The following is a 21,360-nucleotide window of genomic DNA, read 5'->3' as shown; positions in this document are numbered from 1 at the left end:
CCCAAATGTCCATCATCAGATGAGTAGATACGGAAAATGTGGTACATCTACACAATGGAATACTACTCAGCTATAAAAACGAATGAAATACTGCCATTTGCAACAACATGGATGGACCTTGAGAGAATTATATTAAGTGAAACAAGTCAGGCACAGAAAGAGAAATACCACATGTTCTCACTTATTGGTGGGAGCTAAAAATTAATATATAAATTCACACACACACACACAAAAAAACCCGGGGGGTGGGGGTGGAAGAAGATATAACAACCACAATTACTTGAAGTTGATACAACAAGCAAACAGAAAGGACATCGTTGAGGGGGAGGGAGGAGAGGGAGGAGGGAGGGAGGTTTTGGTAAGGGGCAACAATAATCAACCACAATGTATATCGACAAAATAAAAGTTAAAAAAAAAAAGAAAGAAAGAAAGATGGCAAGTGAGCAACCTAACACTTCACCTTAAAGAATTAGAAAAAGAAGAACCATCCAAACCTAAAGTTAGTAGATGGAAAGAAATTAAGATCAGAGAAGAACTAAATGAAATAGAAACCACAAAAATGATACAACAGATCAATTAAACAAAAAGTTGGGTTTTTTTTAAAGCTAAATGAAAATGACAAACGATTAGCAAGGCTAAGTATAAAAAGAAGAGAGAGACAAAAAGAACAAAAATTAGAAATGAAAATGATGATATTACAACTGATACTTAGGAAATACAAGGAATCATTAGAGACTACTATGAACAACTATACACCAACAAATTTGAACATATGGAGGAAATGGATAAATTTTTGGACACATACAAACTACCAAGACTGAGTCAAGAAGACACAGAAAATCTTAACAGACCAATAATAATTAAATAAACTGAAGCTGTTATCAGCAGTCTCCCAACAAAGAAAAGCCCAGGATCAGATGGCTTCAGTGCAGAATTCTACCAAACCTTTAAAGAAGAATTAATACCAATTCTCTACAAACTATCCCAAAAAATTGAAATTGAGGCCACTCTCCCAAACTCATTCAATGAGGCAAACATCACCCTTAAAACCAGACAAAGATACAACAAAAAAAGAAAACTACAGGCCAATATCCTTGATGAATATAGATGCAAAAATCCTCAATAAAATACTAGCTAATAGAATACAGCAACACATACATAAAATTATATGCCATGATCAAGTGGGATTCATCCCAGGCATGCAAGGTTGTTTCAACATATGCAAATCAATAAATATGATACACCACATCAATAAAATCAAAGAAAAAAACCATATGCTCATCTCTATAGATGCTGATAAAGCATTTGACAAAATTCAACATTCATTCATGATAAAGACTGTCTATTAATTGGGTATAGAAGGAATGTATCTCAGCACAATTAAAGCCATATATGACGAACCCACTGCCAATATCATCCTGAATAGAGAAAAATTGAAAGACTTTCCTTAAGAACAGGAACGAGACAAGGATGCCCACTCTCACCATTCTTATTCAACACAGTGTTGGAAGTACTAGCCAGAGCAATCAGGGAAGAGAAGGAAATAAAGGGTGTCCTGGTTGGAAAATATGAGATCAAATTGTCCCTGTTTGCAGATGACATGATCCTATATATAGAACAGCCTAAAGACTAAGAAAAGAAAAAAAAAAACCCTCTTAGAGTTAACAAATGATTGTAGCAAAGTTGCAGGATATGAAATCAACATGCAAAAATCAGTAGCATTTCTATATTCTAAGAATGACTGGCAGAGAAGGAAATCAAGAGAGCTATTCCATTTACAATAGCCACCAAAAATAAATAAATAAATAAAATAAAATACCTAGGAATAAATTTAACCAAGGATGTGACAAATATCTGTGATGAGAACTACCACTGTTGAGAGAAATTAAAGAGGACACAAGAAAATGGAAAGATAGCCCATGCTTTTGGATTAGAAGAATTAACATTGTGAAAATGTCCATACTACCCAAAGTGATCTACAGATTCAACTCAATCCCCATCAAAATTCCAGTGGCATTTTTCTCAGAATTGGAAAAAACATTCCTAACATTCATATGGAAGAACAAAAGACCATGAATAGCCAACGCAATCCTGAACAAAAATATAAAGCTGGAGATATAACACTACCTGACTTTAAGCTATACAAAAAAGTGATAGTAACCAAAATAGCATGGTACTTGCATAAAAACAGACAAATGGACCAGTGGAACAGAGTAGAAAATCCAGAAATCAACCCATGCGTGTACAGCCATCTGATCTTTGACGAAGGATCCAAGACCACACACTGGGGAAAAGACTGCCTCTTTGGTAAATGGTGCTGGGAAAATTGGACATTCATATGTAGGAGAATGAAACTAGACCTGTATCTCTCACCATATACCAAAATCAACTCAAAATGGATTAAAGAATTAAATATATGTCCTGAAACAATAAAACTCCTTAAAGAAAACATAGGAGAAACACTCCAGGAAGTAGGATTGGGTACAGACTTTATGAATATGACACCAAAAGCACAGGCAACCAAAGGAAAAATAAACAAATGGGATTATATCCAACTAAAAAGCTTCTGCACAGCAAAAGAAGCAATCAACAGAGCAAAAAGACATCCAACAGAGTGGGAGAAAGTATTTGCAAAATATACATCAGACAAAGGATTAATAAGCAGAATATACAAGGAATTCAAACAAGTTAACAGTAAAAAAACCAAGTAACCAAATTAAAAAATGGGCAAAGGAGCTGAATAGGCATTTCTCTAAGGAAGATATACAAATAGCCAACAGACACATGAAAAAATGCTCAACATCACTCAGCATTCAGGAAATGCAAATCAAAACCACTTTGAGATACCATCTCACTCCAGTTAGGATGGCTAATATCCAAAAGACTGAGAATGACAAATGCTGGTAAGGTTGCAGAGAAAAAGGAACCCTCCTACATTGTTGGTGGGATTGCAAAATGGTGCTGCCTTTATGGAAATAGTATGGAGGTTCCTCAAACAACTGAAGATAGATCTACCATATGACCCAGCTATTCCACTGCTGGGTGTATACCCAGAGGAATGGAAATCATCATGTCAAAAAGATATCTGCACTCCCATGTTTATTGCAGCATTATTTACAATAGCCAAGAGTTGGATCCAGCCTAAATGCCCATCACCAGATGAGTGTATAAGGAAAATGTGGTATATCTACACAATGGAATACCACTCTGTTATATAAAAAAATGAAATAGTACCATTTGCAGCAACATGGATGGACTTAGAGAAAATTATATCAGGTGACATAAGCTAGGCACAGAAAGAGAAATATGGCATATTCTCACTTATTTGTGGGAGCTAATAAAAATAAATAAATAAATAAACAAACAAATGGGGTGGGGGGAGGGAAGAAGACACAATGATCACAACAACTCCTTGATTTTGTTAAGACATGTGAACAGATATGATGTTGATGAGGGTGGAGGAGGGAGAGGGAGGGAGGAAAAGGAGGAATTGATAAAGGGACAGAAGTCAACTATATTGTATATTGATAAATTAAAATAAAAATAAATAAATTGTTATCTGTTTATACCCTGCCTTTATTAATCCATTCAAAAGTGACTGACAATGCCCAACCAGCCCCTCTCCAGACACCCATATGCAAGAGGGAAGTAACAGTGAAAAAAACCAAACAAACAAAACAAAAAAACCTCAACTAATTACTTTTTCAGAGGCAGACAATAGCAAGGCTCAGAGTGGCTGCACAGCATGATCATGGAAGAGTCTAAACCACCATCTCATTAGCACTGGTCAGAGAATGAAGATTCATCTATGTATAATATTTGCTTCTCTACAAGAAACCAAAGCAAATAGAAAAGAAGCAATGTTCAATAACCAGGTAAAGGACGAACCCTATGCCTTCCAGAGAGGGGCCCCAAAAGAGATAAACACAAGCTGGAATTTAGCCACCTACAAAGGGGCTTTGCCTCCCTCCTTCTTGAGAGTATGAGCTGCTCAGGAGAAACTGCTAGCAAATGGTTAATAGACCGGGCAACCTCTCTCAGTCTTTGGCAAAGCTGATAATAATAATATTAAGGATGCTAATGCTGACGACAATCACAAAGGCAACATAGACTTGAGGAAGTAACATCTAAGCTGAGAATTAAAGGATCAGAAGAATTAAGCCAGATGAAAGGGAAAGGGGGAAAGTGTTCTTGGCAGAGTGCATTTGATATGGCTAGAGACCTAGAGGATAAAGCACAGTATATTGAACACAGATACAGAATTGTAGTATGGCTGGAGGAAAAATTGTGACGAGAAATGAGGACTGAAAAAGTAACATAGGCATGTCTTGAGGTCTTCATTGCAGAGACTGCTACTTGCCTACCTGATGGTTATTGTCTTGCCTTGCCTACTATTCCAGCCAATGAGATATGATCAAAGTTATGGTTGCAGATTCTGGATGGATTCCACAAATAGGGCTGATTCTGTAGGCACAGACCTTTTCTCCCTTGCTCTTCACCTTCTATAGCTTGCTCAACAAGAAGATTCCTCCTGTGGGCAAAACACGAGCATCTGCCAATCCAAGGCTTTGAAAGGGAGCAGGATTCACCTTTTTCCCTTTTCTTTCCTCTCAGCTTCGGTCAGCCAGGTTCTCCAAGCCCTCAGAGCTGTTTTATAATCTGCTTAAATGGTTTGATTTCTGAGTAACTACAATGATCACCTGTGGAAGGACCACTTACTATTGAAGTCACTGATCCTGACAGGAGCTGATAATTCTCTCTTCTGCTTTCCTACGTGGCTCATACTGATCATTGCCTTCAGAAGAGCATGGTAGAGCCACATCTAATGACTTTGACTTAGGAATCTATAATAAGTTACCAAGAAAGTATTTTCCCAGGCCCATGTCTTGTAATCTCAAAATGGCTTCTGATTTAAATGTTATAAAGAAATTAAAATTAAGATAATATTTAAAATATGAATACTAAATATTATTCACAACTTTCCAGTTTTTAAAGAATGTCCAAACGTATCCATATATCTATATCTATCTATCTAGCTATCTGATCAATTGCATTGATAATTTGCTTGTTCTTAAAACACTTTCTTTACTTGACTTTCAGGACACTATGCCCTCTGGGTTATTCTTCTACCTTGCAAACTATTTCTTCTCAGTCTCTCTTGCTATGTTCTTCTTCTCTCCCCTAACTTCAAATATTGAAATTTTCCAGGTCTCAGTCCTCACATTTATTATTATTTTTTTTACTTATGCTCATTTCTATGAGATTCATGGTTTAAATATTATCTATATATTGATGATTTCCAAATTTATATCATTAGCCTCACCTCTCCTTTGAGATTTGAACTGTTTTCCCGACAGTTTAAACAAATATTTCCAACCAGATGTCCAATAGGCGTGTCAGACTTTGAGGTCTAAAATGAAACTCCTAAGTCCTCCTTCGTGTGCCCTGCTCTCAGTAGTTGGCATTGTCCCTCATCCAAATGCTCAGGCCAGACTCCCAGAATTCACCCTTGCTGTCTCTCTTTTTCATACAGCCCACATTTATCCAACTCCAGCAGCAAGTCTTGTTATTTGTCCCTTGAAACTGATCAGTTTTCACCACTTCTGCAGCTACCACCCAAATCCAAGCTACTATCGTCTCATGTCTGAAATATTTCAGTAGCCTCCTAACTGGTTTTCCTGCCTTTGCTCTTTCACATAATGGTCCAGGTGAGATTTTTAAGGTGTAAATCAAATCATGTCATTCTCCTGCTCAGACCCTTACAATAGCATCCCATAGCCCTTAGAAAGAAGTCCAAACTCATAAACATGACAAGGTTCTGCCTATTTCTTTGATTTCGTCTTTGATGATTTCCCGCTCTTGCCAAATGTTTTACAGCTCCACTGACTTTCTTGCTATTCTTGAATACCCAAAGTGTGTTCTTACAGCAATTTTTTTACTCTGCTGCTTCCTTTCCCTAGAATTCTCTTTCCAAATCATCGCTGCTCAGTCACTCTCTCTCTCTCTTGCTCTGTGTGTGTGTGTATATGCACTTCAAGTTCTCAACTAGACCTTTTCTCAGCACCCTAATTTAAATAGCTTCTTGACTCCTTCTTTTCTCATGGTAAGTTTTTCTTCACAACATATATTAGTAACTGATATTTTACAATTTTCTATTTATCCCATAAGAGTGTGACAGCAAGTTTGTTCTGTACTCTAAACACAGCAACCCAAACAGTATCTGACAGTAGCAACTGAACAAATATTTATTGAATTTATACATGTGACATGTATATTTGTTTACACACACACACACACACACACACACACACACACACACACACACACACATACACACACAGTACCAAATGTTAACAATGGTTGTCATCTGAGATGCTTGGGATATTACCTGAAAGCCTACAATGTGTTCTTACAATAACATCACATTTGTATTATTCTATTGCATGGTCATACCAATATTTTATTGTTTTCCTTCGTTCCTTCCTCCTTCCTTCCTTCCTTCCTTCCTTCGTTCCTTCATTCCTTCCTTCCTTCCTTCCTTCTTTTGGTCACCTCATGATATACCTTTTCTACATGTGATCAATTTCCTTTGAATAAGACATACTCTTTCACTATCATAGAACAAATATACCTTCATAATGGTCTCAGTACTATATGAAAGATTGTACTAACTGCCTAAAGATAAATTTTAAATTCATTTTATTATCCTTATTGGGATAAGGTCATATAACGTAGAGGTTAAGGCCATGAATTCTGAAATCATACTGCCTGAGTTCAGTTTCCAGTTCTATTGTTAACTGTTTTGAAACCTTAGACAAGCAATTTAATCTGCCAAAGCCTTGGTAACTACCTCACTGCCGTGTTGTAGATAATCAATGAGTTCATGTATGTAAAGCACGTAGAATAGTGTCTACACATACAAAGTACCCAATAAATGTCAACTATTATTATTATCTTCCATAATAATATCAAAGGTAGAATTGTTTCTCACTACCTTTGAGAAAAGTTATCTATTATTATCATTTTTTTTTTTAAAGATGACTGATAAGGGGATCTGAACCCGTGGCCTTGGTGTTATTAGCACCACACTCTCCTAAGAGCCACAGGCTGGCTCTTATTATTGTCATTTTTAAATGGTACTTGATATCTGCTTTGATACCAGGTTTTAAAGTTCAACTGTCCCTTTCACCAGAAGTATCTGGTTGACAAATCTTCTGTAAAAATAATACTTTTCCAGTCTTCATAGTTGTATTTCATTTCTTGCCACTTTATCATTCCATTTTTATAAGCCAGAACAATTAATCCCAGTCTTTGATAACTTCCATAGAGCCAGCAGCTGTCTTCTGAAATTCTCTTTTTTTTTTGGACATTATATTTCAACTAGAAAAACAGGAAAAAGTAAGCTCTTTCCTTCCTTTCTTCCTTCCTTTCCTCCTTCCTTCCTCCTTCCTTCCTTCCCAAGGCTTTTTGATTTATCCACTCTTTACTTTAACTTTTAACATGTACCTTGCAGTTTTATTTGGCTTTGTCACTCTTTCCTATGTGTATCTGCAGAGCATGACTGTGGCCACGAAGTTTGGTGACTCCTGGCAGATGTTTCCTCGTACATGCTTGCAGCTGTGGTGCAGTAGAAAGAGCATGATACAGGGAGTCAGGACATCTCTGATCAAAGTCTCATCTCTGAGGTTTTCCAGGATATAATTTGTACAATTTAACTTCACAAAGCACCATTTTTTTCCCCTCTAATGATGAGAGAACTGGAGATCGTGATAGATTCTTTCACTTTGGAAATCCTTTGACACCAGGAAGACAACATAGGACCATGATTCATCAACAGCGGTCTAACCTATACTGTGCACTGAACCCTAGGGCAGGAAGTCACCAGTGCTTTTACGTCTATCCTATAGAGTTAGCAGCAGCATTGCTTGAATTTGCCGTGCCTGGAAGTTGTACTTGTCTTTGGCGAACTATTGGCCTAGCAACTACTGTAGACCATGTGTGGAATGGTGTGTATGAAATAGTTGAAGGGTAAAATCTTAAAATCCTAAGCTGTACAACCCGAAAATTGCCCCTGGAGTTCCCTCCCAGCCCAAAAATGATGATTATGCTAAGAAATATGGGAAGTTGCTAATATGAAGACATTTTAGTTCATTTACAGCTACTTTAATGATGACTGAGATTATTCTTGGTATTTATTTATAACTGGTGTTTTGCGATTGGTTTAACTAGAACAGAGAACATTTTCAAAATATTGTACATATTTGCCTTTGTGCCTCAGTAATGGAATAGGCTCTGTAAAGTCTTTCTTTCCTTTTCTCTGTGTAGGCTGTGCTTAAATGAAGCTGCCCAGCTAGGCCTTTTAAAATATATTTCTCCAGCCTTGTCACAGAAACATAATTGGATCAGTGTTCAAAAAAAGAGTTTTTCTCCCTTTAGAAATTGTGTGGGTTGAAAAATTCTCCATGCTGTCAAGCTCTTTATGACTAATAAATGTTACCTGTATCAAGTCTTCTAATTATCTCCAAGATTTTGGAATTTAGAGCCAACAATTTGATTATTTTACCATCTGCCAAAGAGTGTTTTTGGCAGGGTGCAGTAGAAAAATAGGCAATGTGGATGAAAACTTGACTAATTAAATACTAAACCTATGTGTAAAAATGATACTATAGAGCTTTACTTAAGCCAACCTGAGGCTGCATCTGGTACCACTAGGTCTGTGGTAAATTTGGGTGTGTAATATGCTTTACCCACTGACCATGTCACTCATGCCCAAGGAAATTAAAGAGGAAGAGAGGAATATTTTCTATAATGGTTAATGTTGAGTTCCTTAGGAGAGTAGTTTATTTTTAAATAACTTGTAATTTCAGGTTATTAAAAATAACAAATTAACAAAGAAAGCCAAAAATGTAAAGTAATATGTTTTTAACATTCTATATTTGCTACAGAAACAATGTCTACATTGAGACCTAGCATGCTTTTTGTGATCCTTATGAGTTTTTCCCTATCCACCAAACACAAAAAAGGTGGGCATATGAATTGGATATAGATTTCTCAGGTAGTTTTAAATACCTTATAGACTGGGTAAACTGCTTCTAAACAGAAACACTACATGAGTGCCCTTTTACCCAAAGAAGACATTTAGACACTGAACTAGTCCAATTCTTTCTATACCATGAAGGTGTCCCACTACCATTTTAATGAGGATTTATGTAATAACATGTTCTGTGCATTATCCTGAAAAAGACTCGTACTGATACTCAGTCTTAGGAGTGTGAGTACACCTGTTCACAGGTGCGCTTGCAATGCTCCATCTTTGGAATCTGCAGTTGAACTCCAACTCCATCACTTACAGTCTAGCCATAAGGAAAATATTTAATTTTTCCTGTGTGCCTCATCTTCTGCCTCTATAGAGTAGGGATCATAATACTACCTTCCTCAACAGATTCATGTGAGGATTAAATGAGTTCATATATGTGAAGCACTTAGAACAATATCCAGCCCATAGTAATCCCACAAAAAATGTTACCCATATATAATGTTATTTGTATCATTTGACATAAAAATTCCCTTAAGAAGAACTACTTAAACACATATGTGTATGCAGAGAGATATCCATTGCAACCTTTATAACTGCATAAATATGGCAGCAGTTATAATGACCAGATATAAGGAATAGAAGAAAAAATAAGTAAATGATGATATAGCCATATAATGGAATATTAAATGAAATGTGTAAAAATTTTAGTAACATATAAATTCCAATTCCCCCTTACCCACTTTCTGCGGTTTCACTTTCTGTGATTTCAGTTACCTGTAGTCAAACATGGTAAAAAAAGTAGGTGACTACAGTACAGTAAGTAAATAAGATATTTGAGAAAGAGACCACATTCACATAGCTTTTATCACAGTAGATTGTTATAATCATTCTATTTTATTATTGTTGTTGTTAATTTCTTACTCTGCCAAATTTATAAATTAAACTTTATCACAGGTATATATGTACCTTATTTATTATTTAGCAATACGAAAGCTAATTTATTAGCTGTATATTACCCTGGACAAGCAAGACACTTAGTTAGCATGTCCTTATCTTCTGTTGGTGCCCTGAACACCGCCTCCAGTCCCCAGTCAAGTTAGTATTTTCTCATGTTTTAATACCACATTATATGGATTGAATTCTTACAAATTTTTGCTTATTTGGGCAAGCATAAACTTTAGTAAGATAATCCCTTTGCCTTTCCTCCATATCTTACTGCTTCCTCCTGCATTTGTTTTGTGTATTCCTGAAGTACAACTTCTAAAGATTCTTTCAAAGCCAGTCATGTTATACTACTGTTTGAGATCCTGCATGCATGAGAATATCTTTTATCCCCTTTTGTATTAAATTCACATTTAGCTGTATATGAAATTCTTTGTTAAAATGTAATTTCTTTAGCACTCTCAGAATGATATTCCATTATCTTCTCTCACCAGTGTTGCTGTCAAGATATCTAATGCCAATCCAATTCTTACTCCTTTGAGAGAGATCTGAGATTTCTCTCTAGAAACATATATATATATATGTATATATTTGTCCACGATGTCTTGAATTTTACTAAAATGCATCTAGAGTTTTTATCTTCCCTATTTGATACTCTCTGAGCCCCATTTATCCAAAATATTACATCATATACTATTTGTAAAATTCCCATCATATTCTCAAGTACTTTCTACTCTCTGTTTATATTTTTTTCTGGGACTCCTATTGGGTAGATGTTTAATATTTTCTGTCCTCTTCTGCTGTTACCTTTTCCGTTATCATTTATCCTTTCCTGAAGCCCTTTGACAATATTGTTTGACCTAACCTCCTGCTATCTAAGTTGTTCCTTAGTTTATGCATTGAGAGTATTTCAACCACTATATCTCTTATACCAAATATCCCCAATTAATTTCTTATAGCTGCTTTTTTCTATTTCATGTACCCAATATCCTCTTCTATCTATACATATTCTAAATTCTTGTCTTTTCTCTGTCTCTTTTTGTATAGCTATTTTTTCCTCCTTTTGTCTGTCTTTTTTTGTACAGCTTCTTCAATTTTTTTTTAAAATTTTATTTTGTCGATATACATTGTGGCTGATTATTGTTGCCTATCACCAAAACCTCCCTCCCACCTCCCTCCGCCCTCCCCCCACCAATGTCCCCTCTGTTTGCTTGTCGTATCAACTTCAAGTAATTGTGGTTGTTATATCTTCTCCCCCCCCCCAGTTTTTTTTTGGGGTGTGTGTGTGTGTGTGTGAATTTATATATTAATTTTTAGCTCCCACCAATAAGTGAGAGCATGTGGTATTTCTCTTTCTGTGCCTGACTTGTTTCACTTAATATAATTCTCTCAAGGTCCATCCATGTTGTTGCAAATGGCAGTATTTCATTCGTTTTTATAGCTGAGTAGTATTCCATTGTGTAGATGTACCACATTTTCCGTATCCACTCATCTGATGATGGACATTTGGGCTGGTTCCAACTCCTGGCTATTGTAAATAGTGCTGCGATGAACATTGGGGAACAGGTATACCTTCGACTTGATGATTTCCATTCCTCTGGGTATATTCCCAGCAGTGGGATAGCTGGGTCGTATGGTAGATCTATCTGCAATTGTTTGAGGAACCTCCATACCATTTTCCATAGAGGCTGCACCATTTTGCAGTCCCACCAACAATGTATGAGAGTTCCTTTTTCTCCACAACCTCGCCAGCATTTATCGTTCAGAGTCTTTTGGATTTTAGCCATCCTAACTGGGGTTAGATGGTATCTCAATGTGGTTTTGATTTGCATTTCCCGGATGCTGAGTGATGTTGAGCATTTTTTCATATGTCTGTTGGCCATTTGTATATCTTCCTTAGAGAAATGCCTACTTTTATCTTATTTTCAATGTAAGTTCTCAAAAGTCTTCAATTGAAATTTTATGCTCTGTCATTATCAGCTGTATTAACTAGTTATGTCCACTTTAGGGGTATTGATAAAAACCTGGGTCTCAGCTTTTACTCAGCCCAGTGAGATTGGAGGGAGCAGTGCTTATAACCCATGTCTCTTACCTCCCCCAGCATCTCTTGCTTCTGCAAAAATCATCCAGTGCTTCTGACCCAAGCTATGTTTTAATCCAGTGGTACACACCCTCTGAGGTTATTGCCTAGTTCAAAGAATGGAAGAAAATGGTCTAGACCACTCCAACATTTATTGATATTGGATGCCCAGGGGAGCAAAGTATAAACTACTAGAGAAAAGGGCACTCCTAGAAAATTCTCCCTAGGCCAGACCACAAATGCATATCCTGGAGCTCTCCCATTGAGGCTTTTTCCCACATACTGAATTTATTCACTTTCTCTCTTCCAAGGTTTATACTAAGACTTTTTGTTAGTAACTATGGCATTTTAAAATCTGGGTTGATGGGAGGGAGTCAGAAGCCTGGACTTGTTATTTGCTTAGAAATGTATACCTCTTGTATTACATGTATGATCACTTACATGTAAACTGTTAAGTATGTTGATGTATTTCTTAGCCAGACTAGATTCTTCAATTTAACTTCAAGGATATACAGAGGTTTTAACCAAACAAAAACTATTACAAACACTTTAAGCAGTTAACTTATTAATAAAAAATTTTAAACAACTTTTTAGTTTTGAAAGAATAACTAGATACAAAATATATAGATAATGCAAACAATATGATAATAATAATACATTAATGTTGAACACATATTAAAGTTTGTATTATGCAGAGAAAATGCTTCATTTTTTAGGTACTCATGTTTTACTTTACCTATACAATCTTCACAAGAAACCTCAATACATTTTGAGAAGTAAAGTTTTTACCAATCACATTCTTATATGAATTGTTGCAAGAAAATTCTGAACCAATAATAATAAAAGGCTAAACAACCACCACCAACAACACAAAAATCCAAGCTTCTTAGAAATTAAAACTTATCTGCTAAATACCACAGAGATCAAATTATAAATTAAAATGTTGGTTATATATCAAGGTTGCCCAGGATATAGGAAAATGAGCATGGATACTATTATTGTATGAACTGATACAGCTTTTTGTGGAGTGCAATTTGTGAATACTTATCAAAATTAAACATGTACATACCCTTTGACCCAGGAAACCCACTCCCTGGAATCCATTATAAAGAAATATTTGCACATACAGGAAAGAATATGAGCATAAGAATGGACATTCACAGCCTTTTTAAAAATGCAATGCATATTTATGTGCATAAAAAAATATCTGAAAGAATAAGGAGACTGTTATCAGTTGATAACATTGGAAAGTTGGTTTGAAATGAGGTAAAGAAGAGAATTTATTTTTAGTTATATATTTCTGTATTTTTGAATTTTATAATGAATAAAATGACATAAAATAATAATATATTTGATTTTAGAGCAGGAAATAATCATAATGTGATTAAAACATCATTATAATAGGTGGCCAAAGGTCTATTTACACACCAATTCGGATCACTGAATACTAACATTATACTAGGAATAATGAAAATATGTAAATAAAATATTCAATGATAGAAATTGAATATGTACAATAAAGCAACTCTGAGAAAAATAGAAAGAAAAAATATTAAAAGTGAAAGTGGACAGTTAATGATTTAGTAAATACATTCAAGAAGTGGTTCTTTGAAAAATTTAATAAAACAGAAAACCCTTTGGGAGGTCTACAGTAAGTGTAAATACTCAAAAATTAGGAATGAAAAACAGGACATAATTACAAAAAGAAAAATTGCAAGATAAGGGTTGTATACCTTTAAGTTACTTTATATGTTATGATAAAATACATGATTTTCTACAAAAATAAATCTATGAAATTGATCTCTTTTCTTAAACTACAAAAATAAGCCAAGAACCAACATCTATTAAAAGTGCTAAGCCCTGTTGATAAACAAAAAACTTTTTAAAAAAAATTAAGAAACAGTTCATAAAATAAAAGGAATATGAAACAAATGGAAAGCATTAAAATCATTTTATAATTATTGTCATAATCATTACATAAAAATCTGTTTTGTAAATGTATATTTCAAACCAATGGAAGAACAATTTCAGGCCAAATCAGGCATTGGATTAAAATCCAAATACTACTATGTCCAAGTAAGGTATATTTTGAGACTATAAAGAAAATGTAAAGTTAGAAAGTATTTTAATAAAACAAAGCATGTGAATAAGCTAAAGTTATTTTCTAGACCAATGGCTAACTCTGTTTGCACCAAAGAAAAACAAAAAACAAAAACCATGAAAAAAAATCCAAAACAAAACAAGGCATTTGACAGAGTACTACATCAGTTTCCGATACAAATTCTCAGTATACTAGAAATAGATCGATGCTTTCTTCATATTATAATGAGTTTCTCAACCAACAACTGCATCTTTCCTCAAGAGGAACACTAGATTCCCTCTTTATAAAACAAAACAACAAAAAAAAATATTACAGTAAAGAATAATAGAATCATGTCCTCTCTGGTAGCTGGTGAATTCTTACTCAAGAATTCTCTCTCTTCCTTCTTCTAATAGAACCTCAATATGATTCAGGTACTATGTGTCCATGTGCTCTCTGGGATGCTGAGCCCCTCTTTAATCCTAGAGGGTGAATCTTGACAAATTTAAGCAAATCCTGGTGATATTCTGTTTGTTTAGGCAAAGATTGCCTTAGAAAAGGGCATACTCTGAAAATGAAATATGAGATGTCTGTTGTGGGGTTTCTGGAAAAATGAGCAAAAATCAACACACCAAAGTTCCTGTGTGCTAGTTTTAGCATGTTTTGGTGAGAGAAGGTGATGTCTGTTGCTGCAGCAGCCTTCTTGCAAGCATGAGGAATGGCCAACTCCTGAGGATGGCAGAGAGGAAAGAAGGAAAGAATCTGGATTTCTTAAATGACACTGTGGCAATATGTTAACCAGCCTTGGAGTAACTTTATTTTAGGATTGTCTAAAGTGAATTAATTAACTATCTATTGCTTAAGCCACCTTTATTTGAGATTTATGTTAAGTAGATCTGAAGCCATTGGTATACCCATGCTTACCCAGGTTGTTTAACATTGTTTCAGAATTTGAACAAATGAAATCAAACTGATAAAACAAAATTTTACTTCAGAAAAAGAAAAAAAAAACACGATTGTTTTTTGCACACATTATCACTGTCTCCTGGGAAGACTCAAGGGAAGCAACACAATCTGCTGGTGTCTGGTGGGTGTGCCTGAGACAGGCCCCTTTATGTCATCTGAGCATTCACCACCAAATGCTATTTTGTAGTGATATTTTTGTTTAAGCATCAGACTATTCCCTAATATAATTAAAGCCTTTGGCCTTACATGTAAACCTGACTGATAAATCTTGACTTTAATAGAACCATCTGAATTTAGAAGACAGTGGTATCTTTGAAATATGAGTGCAATTGAATTACAGCTCAATAGATTTTCACAAAGTAAAAACCCAAAAACTGTGCAACCACCATAAAACATAGACAATAGAACACTGACGACATCTTGCAAACTACCTGGTATCCTCTCCCAATCTTTACATCTTCTCTCTCTCAACAAAATATAATCATAATAGTTAATTTATCTCTTCTACTGCTGATGAGCACTTGGGTTAGAGGAAATTTGTCTTTTTTAAACTTTTTATTTTGAAATAAGTTTAGACTTACTATGGAGAGGTCCCATCTGCCTTTCACCCAGCCTCCTTTAATGATAGCATCTTACATAATCATAGTACTATTATCAAAATAACATTAACATTAGTACTATACTGTTAACTAGAGACTTTACTCACATTTTACCAGTTTTTTGATTAATGTGCTTTTTCTGTTTCAAGATCCAATTCAGAACTATCCATTGCCTTTAATCGTCATGTCTCCTGTTTCCTCTAATCTGTGGCAATTTCTCAGTTTTTTATATGTTATGAGGTTGATTTGCTAATATTTTGTTGGGTTCTGCATGTATATTCATAAAGGATATTAGTCTGTAGTTTTCTTTCCTATGATGTTTTGTCTGGTTTTGATATCAAGATACTACTGGCATCATAGAATGAGTTGGAAGTATTTTCTCCTCTTTAATTTTTTTTTGAAGAATTTGTGAAGGATTTGAGGTTCTTTTGAAAAGCCTGGCAGAATTCACCAGCAAAGGCATCAGGTTCTGTGTTTTCCTATGTGAGAAATTTTTTGATTACTGATTTCATCTCATTACTTGTTATAGGTCTTTTCGAACTTTCTATTTCTTCTTGAGTCAGTTCTGGTAGCTTGTGTCTATCTACAAATTTGTGTATTTCATTTTTAAAAAAGAAAAAAATGAGATTTTAACAAATCTGGAAACCTAATAGGCCTAACAGTGTTACACTTCTCACTGTGTAATGGAGACGAAAAAAGGATTACTCAAAGCACCATGAATGCATTGAGAACCCGGAAGGGTCTGTATCCCAGAGCAAACTGGGTACAGCAACCATTCAACGTTAGCTTCTGTCTTTTATTGTAAAGACAAGGAAGTTTCACAAGAAAATTCAGTTGATTCAATCATTACAACAGGACACAAGGACATGGGCAGAGTTACAAAAGTTACCTATGGCTAAGTACAGCTTAGCAATGGAAACTAGTAACATCCGTAAAATAAACAAAGTGACATTCCAAAGTACAATTAGTGAAAAGCTAAGTTGGTCAAACTGGCTCATTATCTAACGTATAACCTCTCCTTAAGCAAAAGTTACATTCTTATGATAAAATCTAAATACAATTATCTCCAAAGTTTCCCCTAACAGACAGCTTGCTCCTAGCAAACATTTTTTCCACAACTTTCCCTTCAGCAATTCTTAAAATCTCTTAACAGGATGGGTATGACAAGCACCTGCTATCTCTAAAGTCATGAAAGTATACAATCCCACACCTATTCAGTGATTAGAGTTGATTAGATGGGCTTTTGCCATGTTCTCTGTGGGCTTTTGCCTTATATGCATTTACCTAAAAACCCTATTCTAAAATCAAATGAGAATCAAGATTTCTAACCCTCCATATAACAGATATCTGTAGAGTATTCTATTCAATAATAGCAAATACACAGCTACTCAACTGTGCATGGAACATTCTTCAGGATAAATCACATATGGCTACATATAAGTCACATGTAAGGTCACAGAACAAGTCTCCTTAGTTTCCTATTAATTTAAATTTAAGTCAACAACAAATTTAAAAGTGTAGAAATCAGAGTATTTGTTCTTCAAACATGATGAAATAAAAATTAAGAAGAAAAAAAATTGGGGAGATTTACACATATTCAGTGTGTATTCTTTGATTCCTTTGATGTTGCACTTTAGAGGTCACAGCTTTGGGCATGTGCACAGTCAACCTGATCACCAACTCCCATAGATGACAGCACTTTTATTTAGGTGGGTTCATTTAACTGTCTCTTTCCCTTTTCTCCCTGTTAAGTTTCTAGCTGTCTGCCTATGTTAGTATCAAACTCAGCTGTTAGCTTCCACTAATTGCTCCATTGTTTTAAAAAATACCACAGGGTATAAATTGCTCCACAGTCTGATCCAACTAAAGCCAGGCCCCATGTAGTACTAGTCTTTGAGGCTAGCCACTGAGGATTGCTCTGACCCCAGGAGGACTAAATAGTAGCTTTCTCTCATTTTCCCTGTCAAACTCCTAGCTGGTATACCATTTCACTTATTGCTATCATGTAGTACCAGCCTGTGCTTAATTGCTAATCCACAAAATATCCATAGTTTTTGACAGTACTTATAGTCTTGAAATTCCTCATGCTTTATTCCAAATAAAGTCAGTCCCATTGGGGAAAGCTATAGAACTTTCTGTTATTTTGGGCTGCCTTCCCTACTATGCCACTGCTCCAGATCTAAGGGTAAAGACAGTGATTTCTTTCTCAGCGTGACATCACTGCTCTACATATTAGATGTTGGGTGGGTGTGGTAATCACTGATCTTCTCACTTGCCCCTCCTGGCATGGAAAGTCCATCCTCCCAACAATGTGAAGCAAGGGTGATTGGGGCCCAGAATTCTCAGCCTGCTGCACCTGGGGTAGAGTTTCTGCTCAACAAGTGGGGTCTTGGTGGAAGAAGGGAACCTCAGACATCTTAGCTGCACTTGCTTGTAGAGCTCGTAGAGCTCCTACAATACAGAGCTGGTGGATAAATAAGAACTTATGGTGGCCTGCCTTCTCGAGGGGAAACTGTAGACCAAAATTGGGATCTTTGTAGAAAAGGAGCTTCATCTTATCTTCTTGATTGCATCTACAAAAGAAGAGCTTCCATCACACTGAGCTGATGATAGTGGGAAGGGAGCAGGCCATGGATCAAATGCCATAGACTCTCCCTTTTCTTACCAAAATTTAGATTTGGTGGATTTTCTTGAATAAATGCTTCTTTATTTACTGTATGCCCTAAAACAAATTCCAAAGATTTTAAGTAATTGCTTTTTTATAATTTTCACCAATTATCATTTTTTATCTTAGAGAGGATCCATGGAACTCCTCATGCTGTGATTCCAGAAGATACTTCCTATTCTTTTATCTGGAAGAGATTAAATAAAATTTATACTATTACTTTCTTAAGTATCTTGTAGAATACTCCAATGAGACCATCTGGTTTTTGAGTTTTCTTGCTGGAGGGCATTTAAGTAGGAAATCAATTCCTTTAATATATACAGAACTATTCAAGTTATCTATTTCTTCTTGAGTAAGTTTTGTTATTTTGTATCTTTCAAATATTTACTTGATTTTATATTTAAGTTGTTAAATTCATGGGCACTGAGTTGTTCATTGTACTCTCTTTATATCTTTTTAATCTCTGTGGGATCTGTAGTGATGTCACATTTTCATTTCTAACACTAATAATTTGTGTTTAATGTTTCTTCTTGGTCATTCTGGATACAGCCGTATAAATTTTATTAATTTTTCTCAAAGAAACACCTTTTGGTTTTATTTATTTATTCTCTCTATTGTTCATTTGTTTCTTACTGATTTTCTGTTTACTTGTTTTATGTGTTACAATGAGAGGGATATGTCTCCAACCATAATTATAGATTTGTTTATTTCTCCTTTCAGTTCTGTTGATTCTTCATACATTTTAAAACTCTGTTGCTAGGTGGATAACATTAACGTTCTTAATCTCCTTGAATAATTGACTTCTTTATCATTACATAATATTCCTCTTTATCCCTGATCTAAGTTCTACTTTGATCCAAATTCTTGATTAGCTCTAAATTCTACTTTGCCTGATATTAATACAAGCACTTAGTCTTTCTTATCTTTTACCATCCTTATAATTTTACCCTAAATACAACTTTATATTTATTGTTATTTCTCATAGACAACATATAGATGGGTCTTGATCTTTTGTGCAGTTTGACAGTTTCTGTTTTTCATTGTCATATTTGTACCATTCTCGTTCAAGGTGAGCTTATTGATATGGTTGGACTAAAATCTACTAACTTTATTGCTATTTTCTATCTATTCTATTTGTTTTGTTTCATTTTCCTCCTTTTTTTCCTTCTACTAATTTTTTATGATGTCATTTTATCTCCTCTACTGACATATTACTTATAACTTTTAAGGAATGTTTAGTGGTGGCCTTAGAGTTTACAACATACATCTTTAATCAATCAGTGTCTACATTTAAATATGATTATATCTCTTCATGTATAGTGTAAGAACTTTATAACAGTACCAGGGTATTTGAAAAATTTCATGAAAAGATTCTTATTTTTTAATTCTATTTTTTCATGAACTTATTGAAGTACCCTTGTATATTCCCAGTTCTGTTTTATTCATCATGCTGTTGTTGCAATACACTGTGCTTTTCTTTTCTTTTCTTTCTTTCTTTTTTTGGATCTTTTCTCTCTGTATTCTTTTTTAATTGTTTTAATTTTTATTATTTTAATTTATCAATTTATGATATAGTTGATTTTCATGTCCTTTTACCAATTCCTCCTTTTCCTCCCTCCCTCTCTCTCCTCCACCCCATCAACATCATATCTGTTCACTTGTCTTAAAATCAAGGAATTGTTGTGATTGTTGTGTCTTCTTCCCCACCCCCACACCCCATTCGTTTGTATATTTCCTTTTTTATTTTTATTAGCTCCCAAAAATAAGTGAGAACATGTGGTATTTCTCTTTCTGTGCCTGGCTTATTTCACTTAATATAATTTTCTCTAAGTCATCCATGTTGCTGCAAATGGTAGTATTTCTATATGCTGTAAATGCAGTATATGTTCCTACTGTCTATGGTTTAGCAATCAATTATCTTTTAGAGAAAGTAAAATAAGAGAAAAAATTATGTTTCCTCCATTTCTAGCACTCTTCTTTTCTTTGTGTAGATCCAAGTTTCTCTCTGTTGTTATTTTCCTCTACTGAAAGAACCTCATCTAATATTTCTTAAGTCTTCTGCCAAATTCCCAGAGTTTATTTTTTAATCTGAAAAGACTAAACCTTTTTTTTTTCTTTTACACTTAGGCATTTGTTCATAGGGAGACCACAAGTTTTTGCCCCTTGTCAAAATAATGCCATATTCTTGTCAGGTGTGTGTAAACAAAGGAACCATCCCTTAGGCCTCCTGCTCTGAGCACACCCCTTAAAAAAGTTATTATTTTTCTTTAATTTTTAAATATATTTTTACCAAATAGAGAATTGAATTAATGGGTTTTTCTTCTTTCAGAAGTTTAATGATGTCACTGCATTGTTTTCTAATTTGTATGGTTTCTGACTAAAAATCTGCTGTTTATCCTCATTCTTGTGTAGATAATGTGTTTTTTCCTCTGATTTCATCAAGAATTTCTTTGCATTTAAAAAAAAATCAGTTTGAATATGACATACTTAGGTGTTGTGCATATGAATGTGTGTATGTTTGATATTTTTCCTGCCTGAGGTTCTATGAGCTTCTTGTATCTGAGATGTGTTGTCTGTTATTAATATTTAGAAATTCTTCATCTTTATCGCTTTACGTTTTTCCTCTGCTCTGCCACTTTTCCTTCTGAAATTCCAATTACATATACGTTAGACCATTTGATTTAAACTTGGATGACTTCTTCTGTTGATGTTTACCCTCATTTTTCTCTTTCAGTTTTATCTTGTCTGATTTCTATGGATTTATCTTCTGAATACTTTATTATGTTATGGGCTGAGTTGTGACCCACCTAATTTGTATGTTGAATTCCTAACCTCAGTACCTCAGATTCTGACTGTGTTTGGAGATAGGACCTTTAAAAAGGTAATTAAGTTAAAATGTGGTTACTAGCCTGGGCTCTAATCCAATATGACTGGTGTCCCTATAAGAGGAGATTAACACACACACACACACACACGCACGCACAATCTTGT

At 34.9% G+C, this 21,360-nt stretch overlaps 1 non-coding gene across 1 annotated transcript; it reads right to left on the bottom strand.

The window, feature by feature from the left end:
* Positions 1-20,488: 20,488 nt before the first annotated feature.
* Positions 20,489-20,614, bottom strand: LOC134379392 (small nucleolar RNA SNORA11). The gene has a single exon (XR_010023790.1). It is a non-coding gene; the product is annotated as a small nucleolar RNA SNORA11 (small nucleolar RNA).
* Positions 20,615-21,360: the final 746 nt, after the last annotated feature.

This window comes from Cynocephalus volans, chromosome 5, assembly GCF_027409185.1.
Source record: "Cynocephalus volans isolate mCynVol1 chromosome 5, mCynVol1.pri, whole genome shotgun sequence".
Taxonomy (NCBI): domain Eukaryota; kingdom Metazoa; phylum Chordata; class Mammalia; order Dermoptera; family Cynocephalidae; genus Cynocephalus; species Cynocephalus volans.
This window is presented reverse-complemented; position numbering and strand designations above follow the sequence as displayed.